Source organism: Oryctolagus cuniculus, chromosome 3, assembly GCF_964237555.1.
Source record: "Oryctolagus cuniculus chromosome 3, mOryCun1.1, whole genome shotgun sequence".
Classification (NCBI taxonomy): Eukaryota; Metazoa; Chordata; class Mammalia; order Lagomorpha; family Leporidae; genus Oryctolagus; species Oryctolagus cuniculus.
Genome location: NC_091434.1, coordinates 107,349,268 through 107,359,139, shown reverse-complemented (window position 1 = coordinate 107,359,139; position 9,872 = coordinate 107,349,268). Strand labels below are relative to the sequence as shown.

The window sequence follows — 9,872 nt, the reverse complement described above, 5'->3', positions numbered from 1 at the left end:
CAGCTATCTACAAGCCCAAGAGAGAGGCCTTAGAAAAAAAAAACAAAATCTTGGTTTTGGACTTTTAGTTTCCAGGATTGTGAGAAAATAAATTACTGCTGGTTAAGCCATTCAGTGTGTGATGCCTTGCTACGGATGAAGCTGTAAGGGCCAGCACTGTGGTGTACTAGGTTAAGCCTCTGCCTGTGGCCATATGGGCAACGGTTCAAGTCCCAACTGCTCTACTTCCAATCCAGCTCCCTGCTAATGTGCCTGGGAAATCAGTGAAAGATTATTCCAAGTCCTTGAGCCCTTGTGGCCATTTAGGGAGTGAACCAATGGATGGAAGACCTCTCTCTCTGTCTCTCCCTCTCTCTTCCTCTCTGTCTTTCCATCTCTCTCTCTCTGTAACTCTGCCTCTCAAATAAATACATTTTAAAATTTTTCAAAATAAAATGTAAAGCCCCATTGGATTAAAAGATCATGGTGCCAATGTAAGAGCTGATAGACTTAAAGGGACACAATAAAGTTAAAAAATATCTCTTTTTTTAAAGAGTTATTTATTTATTTACTTGAAAGTCAGAGTTACAAAGAGAGAGGAGAGGGAGAGAGAGAGAGAGAGAGGGTGAGAGAGAGAGAGAGAGATGTCTTCCATGCACTGGTTCACTTCCCAATTGGCTGTAATGGACAGAGCTGTGCCAATCCGAAGCCAGGAGCCAGGAAATTCTTCTGGGTCTCTCATGCAGGTGCAGGGGCCATCTTCTACTGCTTTCCCAGGCCATAGCAGAGAGCTGAATGGGAAGTGGAGCAGCTGGGACTCAAACCGGCGCCCATATGGGATGCCAGCACTGCAGGTGGCGGCTTTACCCGCTATGCCACGGCACCGGCCCCTCCAAGAGATCTTAACAAACCAAGATTATACAATAAAAGCATACAGACAGTTTTCACATAACTTTCAGCAATTTCTCACAGTGTTGCCATCTATATAACCTTAATCTATTGGTCTAAACCAGGTGATGACAAACCACAACAACTTGTAATCCAGTTGTCGGTTTCTGCAGGACCCACAGGAAAATGATACAGTAGTCCCCCATGCATAGATTTGCTTTCCAAGATTTCAGTTACTCATAGTCAACAAGAGTCTAAAAATACTACATGGAAAAATCTAGAAATAGTTTGTAGGTTGTAAATCGCATTACAATTTGAGCAATAGAGTACAAATTGAGTACAATTTCCACTTCCAGTCCAGCTCTCTGCTGGTGTGCCTAGGAAAGCAGTGGAAGATGGTCCAACTATCTGGGCCCTTGCATCCCATGTGTGATACCTGGAAGAAGCTCTTGGCTTCTGGCTTTGGATCGACGCAGCTCCGGCGGTTGCTGTCATCAGGGGAGTGAACCAGCGGATGGGAGACCTCTCTCTCTCTGCCTTTCGCTATCTGTGACTCTGCCTCTCAAATAAATAAATCTTAAAAACAAGAAGAAGCAGCAGCAGCAGCAGCAGCTGTAGTGAACTAATACACCTAGGGGCTTGTCAGAATGTGATCTTTTGCCCCAGCCCAGACCTACAAGATTTGATATTCTGAGGGTAAAACCCAGAAATTTGCATTTTAAAAGCCCTTCTATACATTTCCAAAAAGTTGGTCTGCTTGTTAATGACGTAGGACCCTGATTGCGCTGGGTTCACATCCTGACATTACCATTTAATCAGCTGTGTACTCTGAAATACTTTGAAAACCCTGCTATGTTTCAATTTCCTCATCTATAAAATGGAAGTAAGTCCACTTCCTGCCTCTCAGGCTGCCATGGTGGTGAATGAGTCTGGATGGAATCTGGAACAGTGCTTCATACAGGGCTCTCATCCAGCAATAGTGGGAGCTATTACAGCAGATAGCATGCAAATCCTGACTCCACATCTCATTTTAAGTGGTTGAATTTGGAAAAACAGATAGCCAAGCTTACTGGTATTACTTCTAAAGTGAGGACCTGAGGACTCCCTGGAGTAAAGCTGAATATTCCAATCCCGGTTTTGGCTGCTTGAAATCCCTTTATCCCTTACTTCCTGGTTTATGATTGTGATGTGGAAAATATAGATGGTGCCAAGTTCTTTGGTGTTTATGCAAATAATACATCATACACATTGTTATGTTGCTCTTCATCCTCTACCATGGCCTATTGTCATCAATTTTATATCCTGTTCCCATGAGAACTTGACTTTTTTCTGCTCTGCATTCTGTTCTTGATGGATTGTCTCGTTTCTCAGTTGGACAACTTATCCTCCTTCCCTGATGGCCCATTTAAAACCACCTCCTCTTAAAAAAAAACTTTCCATCAAGGCATCGAGATACTCATTTCCCTTGTTTTTCATCTGCCTTCCATCTGAGGCAATTCCAATTGTTTTACAGTATGCAGCTGTCACCAGACACTAATGACATTTTCGCTGGGCAAGTTGCATTTCCCAGCCTTGTTTCTGTATATTTGAATGTGTTCAGTATTTTATGTGAGTTGTAAACACACTGGGTAGAAACAACTCAATAAATGACAAACAGTAAAATGAATAATAAAAAGTTATAGTCTCATAAAGTGAGAATGAGTGGGACCCTCTCCCAAATAGAAGTAGGCCAGGGATATCAGGATATTCTGAAAATGCTGGATGCTGCTATTTTCCCTTAATATATTCTATCAGGCTCAAACTTGTTTTTGTAATCCTCCTTTGCAATACACAGCTCTCCTTCCCTTCCACTCACCTCCTTAATCACTCTAGGAAACATAACCATTCATTTATCACCTAGGCCCCAAACCTTGGTGTCATTTCTTACTGCCTTGTCTTCTCCCTAACATTCAAAAATCAACCACAATCTTTTCCATTTTTCCCTTTGTAACATTATCCATCTCTAACTTATCTCAAAGACCAGACTTTCTATAATTGTGGAGAACTGGAGAGTCCAAGGTAAATAATAATTCATTTGGTTAGATTATCTTCAGTCTTATTTTGTAATTCCATATATCACTGCAGTTATAGCTAGAAATTCTATAAAGCCTTAAAAACTCCTGTCCCCAGTGAACTGCAAAGTAAAATACAAAGCAAAGGTAAAGCATGTGATACGTATTAAAAGACTACCTATACATGAGAGAAGAGGTGAGGGAACGTCTGTAAGATCATCACAAAACGCCTCAAACACTGTAGTAAGGGAAAGGGTTTAAGGGGAAAACCCAGCAGACTGGAGGGAAGGGGCAAAGAAGGAAAAAGAGAGTAAGAGAGAGAGGAGAGAGGGGAGGAGGGAGAGGAGAAGAGGAGAGTGAGAGGAGAGAGGAGCCGAGAGAGAGCAGAGAGAAGATTGAGTGAGCAAGAGTGAGCGAGACGAGAGAGAGAGAAGAGAGAGGAGGAGATGAGAGAAGAGAAGACAAGAGGGAGCCACTTGTTCAGGAACAGGTCCTTTTAAAACTTTGCTGGAGGGTGGGCAGGGAAGCAGGAGCAGCGAATCCCATTAGGATGGGGGTGGAGCTTGATACTGGTGGTTGGGCCATGTGGCCACCTGGCTTCCAGCAAGGGCTGCAGGGGCTAGAGCCTAGGCCTGCGCCATAGATAAGACTGCACCATTTTCCTAACAAAGCCAAAACCTTGGAACTGCAATTACAAGACTCTCACGGGCTCTTGTCTGATTCTCTCTAGTCATTACCCAGGTTCCCTTTTATTGTTTTTTGCTTTGCTCACCTTAACTTAGTACCCTTCAGGTTTTCACTATAAGTTCACCATTGTCACTATTTAGAAAGTATGTGGTTTTGTGGTTTTATCATCTACCTTTTTTTTTTTTTAAAGGAAAGGTTCTTTTAGAGATGGATTTTTATGGCTATTTATTTTCTCTAACCTAGTGTCTTTTAAAAGATTTTTTTAAAAATATTTGCTTATTTATTTAAATGCAGAGTGACCCAGAGAGGGGGGGAGAGGGGGAGAGAGAGAGAGAGAGAGAGAGAGAGAGAGAGAGAGATATGTTTTCCTTCTGTTGGTTTTCTCCCCAGATGGCCACAACATCCAGGGATGGGCCAGGTTAAATCTGAGAGCCAGGAAATTCATTTTGGGTCTCTCACGTGGGTGTCCAGGGCCCAAGTACTTGGGCCACTTTCCATTGCTTTCCCAGGAACATCAGCACAGAGCTTGATTGGAATTGCAATGGCTGGAACTCAAACCAGTGCTCATATGGGATGCCGGCATCACAGATGGCAGCTTAACCCACTGCACCACAATGCTGTCCCCCTTTTATCTATTTTTATTCATGGTTGTGAATCTGATTTTGCCCATGAAGAAATTATTTTGCCTTATTCTAAGAAATAACCCTATCTAAGTCACGTACGCGCAAGTTGTGCTAAACTTAAAACATTTGGTTCCATTTACTTCTTCACTGTAGCAGGAAACTGTGATTTTCCTGTGTCACTCAGTCCAAATGTTGTCAAGAAAAACCAGCTCGTCACTATTCCCCTAGCTGTGGGCAGGCTTGTTCCCATAGATGGCTGCAACCAGCCACCTACTGGCTGTTCTCACCATTTTCCAACTGAGTGGTGAGACTTGCTGTTTCCACTGCCACAGAGCGCTTGAGTCTTCACAACACCTTCAGGCTTTATGAACAAAGGGGCCCATCATTCAGTGATGATGACAATGCCCAAGTAATAATTACAAGAGTATTTAACACTTTTTGAATAATCACTATAGGCCAGGCACTGTTTGAAGTGTCGTATATTTCTCTGTATGTTTAAATTTTAGAACAGGTTATTGAGCTAGGTACCATTATCATCCCATTTTATTTTATTTTTTTAAAATTTACCCAGGCTCAAATATTTTATTATAATAGCACAAGTAGACCAGGGCACCTACAGATTAGAGAAATATATACTATATGTTAATTTTTCAGTAACTATTTAAAAGAGATTTTTAAAGTATTTGAATAAAAGTGAATTCAGAGCCAATCTAACTTTTGGCATCTGCATCTGAAAGCTTAGAAAGTGAAGAAGAAATTAGTCAAGAAGCTAAAAATTGTCAGGTTATCATTCTATTTTACAGATGGGAAAGTGAAGACCCAGATAGGCCAAGGCGATTGGAAGTGCTGGAATCACCATCAGAACCTAAGCATCAAACCCCAAAGCCCCATGCTCAGCCACTATGATGCCTGCCTCTCCTAAACAAGGCCTCAAGTTCATCAAACGGATCCTCAAGTATTACACCCTTGTTTTTTGTGTTTTGTTTTTAAGATTTTATTTATTTGAAAGATAAAGTTACACACAGAGAGAAGGAAAGACAAAGAGAGAAAGAGAGAGAGAGAGAGACCCTTCATCTGCTGGTATACTCTCCAAATGGCCCTGCCAGGCAGATGCCAGGAGCCAGGAGCTTCCTTTCGATCTCCCATGTGGGTGTAGGGGCCCAAGGGCTTGGACCACCTTTCCATTGCTTTCCCAGGTGCTCAGCAGGGAGCTGGATGGAAGTGGAGCAGCCAGGTGCCACTCCATGGTGCCCAAATGGGATGCTGGCGCTGCAGGTAACCTTTTCACCCTTTCCCCACAGCGCTGGTTCCAAAGTATGACATCTAAATGTTACTTGATCCTACTTTGATTAAGAAAGTCCCTGGAGCCCTGGGTTCACTTACTGTAGATGGAGGGCTGCGTCCCAGGCTACCACCACCCTTAGGTAGAAGGGTCTCCACGTCGGCCTCTTCCTGCGTTCACAGTTCCAGGCAGGACAGAGCGCGTCTGTTTTCCCGGGCCCTCACTCCCTGCGGTCACCGCAGAGGGCAGCAGAGCGACAGCCAGGCGACGAGGGGCCTGGAGCAGTGGAGTAGCTGGACCGGCGCCAGGCTGGGCAGAGGCGGTGTGCAGCCACCTCGCTGCCGGCCTCAGTCCCCATCAGCACGGCCTGCGGCACACCGTGACCGGGGTAGCCAGCCCTGTGCCCGTCAGGCTGGAAGCGCAGGAAGGGCACGCTCCCCAGCGCCATTCCCAACGGCGCTGCCGCCCTCAGCTCCCTCCTGGGCAGAGTTGGAGCTGTCACTGCAAACGGGGTGTCATTTTACTTCAAGTGGCCCTTGAAGTCCGCCTGCTTCCTGCCTGCTTGATAACAAACCCGGAGCCTCCGAAGGAAACGAAAAAGTTAATTATAAGCTTTAGGAGTGCCTGTATTCTCACGGTGTGTTCAGAGCAAGGCCTTTGGAGCCAGACGGCTTGGGTCAGAGTCCCATCGCTGCCGCTTATTTGCTGCATGGCTATGAGAAAGTTGCTTTCTTCTCTGAGACTCCGTGTCATTAGATGTGGATTGGAATAGTCTCGAGTACTTTTTTGTAAGAAATATGTCAGTCTTATTGGCCTCATATATATCAAGCAACCATCTGGGTAGCAATCTTTAAAACAGATTTATTTATTTATTTGTTAAGAACAGACACAACTCTTGATCTTAGCCAAAAGGCTGAGAAGAGATTATTATTTATTTATTTGAAAGGCAGAGTTTTAGGGCAGCAGGGAGAATTCCTCTTCCATCCTCTGGTTCACTGTCCCTGGAACAGGCTGAGCCAAAGCCAGGAGCCAGAACCTCCATCCAGGTTTTCCACGTGGGTTTCAGGAACACAAGTACTTGGGCCATCTGCTGCCTCCCAGGAAGTTGCAATGAAAGCACAGAGCAGGCAGGACTCGAACCTGGCACTGTAATATGGGATGCAAGCATCCTACCCAGCGGCTGAACCCGTTGCACCACAGCGCCTGCCCAGGGTAGCATTATTTACATACACAGTGTATGTTAGTATCTAGAAGGCCATGAACTCACCATGTGGGCTTAGAATGTAAGCTGCAAAGGGCAGAGCTCTTAAAAAAAATTTCAGGGAAAATGTGTAGTAAGAAAAAATTTCAAAAATTTTTTGCACCAAAATAAACTCATCTGTCCGTTCCATATTTCTGCAGACCTATATTTGAAGCAACCTATATTTGCTCAGGGAAAAGACAACTACCACCATCTATTTTAGAAATGTTCTTTCTTATTTTAGTTTCATCCTCTAGATGCTTCAGAGCTATGTAGTACGAAACTGACATCTGTAAGTTCACAAAGTGTCTAAGTCTCCACCAGAGGCTCTGAGCTTGTCACGTTTCTGAGGTCCATGAAGCCCTTGAGATTATCTGCAGCACTGTTCATGTCCACACGCACATGCATTTTTGAGGGGAGATGACTCATAATTATCAACAGACTCTCAAGGGGGTCCATGCTTGGACAAAAGACTTGAAAACCTTAATATAGAAATATCCTTTTAAATCTTCTACTGAAAGTAACTTGGAGGCCTTCCCTGACTTAAGACAAAGCAGGCACAGCTTTGGAAAGTGCTGGAAACAGATCCTGATTTTCCCAGCCAAGAACTGGTCTCTTTTCCCCACCGTGTCTTACAGGGTACAATGAGACTGACTGCTTCCGCTGGCACAGGTAGTGCTAGAGAGAGGGACGCGTAATGAAGAGGTGTTGCCTTCCCTAATTAAGGCTAACAAAGACCAAAGCCTAACCTCAGGTGCACCTTCTGTCTCTGGAAAGTCACTGATGGAGGAGACCTGTAATTAGGATTTGCTACCTGAAATGTAATTCTCAGGATGCTGAATATCTAAATTACGTCCCCAGACACACACCTGAGGCAAAATCCTAAGGGCTGACGGCCATCAGGGGTGCGTGTAGTATTTTTCACTCAGTGGGGATTAATCAATGAGGATGATATCACTCAGAGGGTTGGAAGGGGCAGGTGTCCATGAGACCCTTTTGACTTCTGCAACGGGGCCTGACAGCCTGTGCACTGAGCTCCATAATTTATGCCTGCGGCACAGAATCTGCACAAAGCAGAAATGGCCACATCAGCATTTTGGGATTTAAAACCGGCTTCTTTTATCCATAGAGCTCACCCGCCCCCCCCCCCCCAACACACACATTGTAAGAAAGATTCAATTCATTGACTTCACATGATTTTTAGAAAATTATTATTGTTATACAAAATAAGTGAAAATGCTGTTGGAGTAAGAGATAGAAGTGTAATGTAAAACAATTTAAGAGATCAATGGATGATGGCTATCTTTGCAATTGTAATTACATCTGTTTAATTAATGAGTAATCGGAATTAAGGCATATCCAGTATATGCCTCATGGAATATATTAGGAAAACGTTTGATCCACGCAAATAAACGGAGAGAAACTGAGGGTGCACCTGTTCCTAGTTATGTCCTGGGAATATGTGGAACTCCAGTACAGGATGAACGTCTGTTGGTGTCAGTATAACAATAACAAAACCAAGTTGGCAGTGCACGGGGAAGGCTTTGGTGGGCGGTACCACCGTATGCAGCCTGTGCCCAGCCCCGCTGAGTGTTCTGATGCCCATCAACTGGAAAGGGACTCTAAGGCTTCTCAGTGATGTTCTCCTTTCACAAAGCTGTTGTAACATAAAATACAAATCCTTCCTGAATGTTCCTAGCTTTCCTTCCTTGAGGAAGTTTTCAGTCAATGAGAAACAAAGCCTTATTCAAAGGATTAAAGCTGCAGTCATTCTATTGTTTATGGCTTCAATAATGTGCTTTTCCTTCCACAGACAAAATTTTCAATTCACAAATCACCTAAAAAACAGGAAATTTCTGGGAAACACGTGCTTATGATAACAAACAAGGGATCAATTCTGTGATACAGAAGTTAACACAAATAGGCATCTGATGTTAAGTTTTTTTTTTTTTCCTTTGTGCTAGGCTGCTGGATGCACTCTAGGAAGATCATTCCTTAAAAGAAAAAGCCATATGGCTTATAACGTAGGACTACTCAGTTCCCACCCCACCCCCCAGAAGAGCATGGAGGAGGGGAAATAGATTGTGGCTGTATTTTTATGGCTGCATTCCAGGCAGTCATGTATGTGGGGAGCAATCCGGACTGGACTAAGTTACTCGAATTAGGACTTATTCTATGCATCTGCTCTCCCACAATATGGCGCTGGGAGAGAAGTAAACAGCTTCCGCACAGCTGCCTCCAGTTCAACCAATTAACTGTAGGACTTGCTCCTGATTGGAGAGCAGCGTACTCAGCCGAGTTGGGATTGGCGGAGGAGGACTATAAAGGAGGAGAGAGACGGCATGCACCAGGAACATCTATGGGGAACATCTAAGGGAACCCGTGCAGCCCCCGAGAGAGCCGGCCGGCGGTGTGCCGCTCCCCTGCGGAAGTGGGGAATGCGGCCAGGGGGAACTGCCCTTCCACGGAGGTGGAAGGGATAGTAGCCAACCCGGGAAGAACCAGCAGCAAACCCGGGGAGGGCCGAGCAGATGAAAGAACAGCGCAGGGTCCTGTGTCGTTCCTCCACGAAGAGGGGGAGCGACATAATGGTGCCGTGACTCGGATATGAAGCCTAGGCAGGGCTTAGTGTCGTTCCTCCACGAAGAGGGGGAGCGACATAATGGTGCCGTGACTCGGATAGGAAACCTGACTCGGATAGGAAACCTGACTCGGATAGGAAACATGACTCGGATAGGAAACTTAGGACGGATATGAAACTTAGGAGGGAAGAACTAGGGAAAATATCGGAGAGAGAAACTAGCAAACAGCCTAGGGAAAAGCCGGACGAAAAAGGAGCCGGAAGAAGCTATTGAAAGCCTAGGCATAGACTCGGATACGGACTACGGGGGGAAGCTGGGAGAAATCTCTAAGGTCGAAAGCGAAAGTGAAAGCTAGAACAAACAGACTCGGATGCAGACTGTGGGGAGAGGCCAGGAGAAATGAGGGAGGAGTATTGTTGGAAGAAAGCTTGGGGAAACATACCGGGTAGAGAAAAATGTTAGGGAAATTGAAGCCGCGGGGGGCAGGCCAAGGCGGAAACGAAAGCCACTTTGGGATTCTCAAGTTAGCCCGGGAATAGG

The 9,872-nt window shown here is 44.9% G+C and overlaps 1 long non-coding RNA gene and 1 pseudogene across 1 annotated transcript; both read right to left on the bottom strand.

Moving 5' to 3' along the window:
- Positions 1-522: 522 nt before the first annotated feature.
- LOC138849005 (uncharacterized) lies at positions 523-6,037 on the bottom strand. Its single transcript, XR_011387307.1, has 2 exons — positions 5,612-6,037; positions 523-770 (listed from the first exon to the last, which is right to left on the bottom strand). It is a non-coding gene; the product is annotated as an uncharacterized lncRNA (long non-coding RNA).
- A 308-nt stretch (positions 6,038-6,345) lies between these two features.
- LOC127491948 (U2 spliceosomal RNA) lies at positions 6,346-6,435 on the bottom strand (annotated as a pseudogene).
- Positions 6,436-9,872: the final 3,437 nt, after the last annotated feature.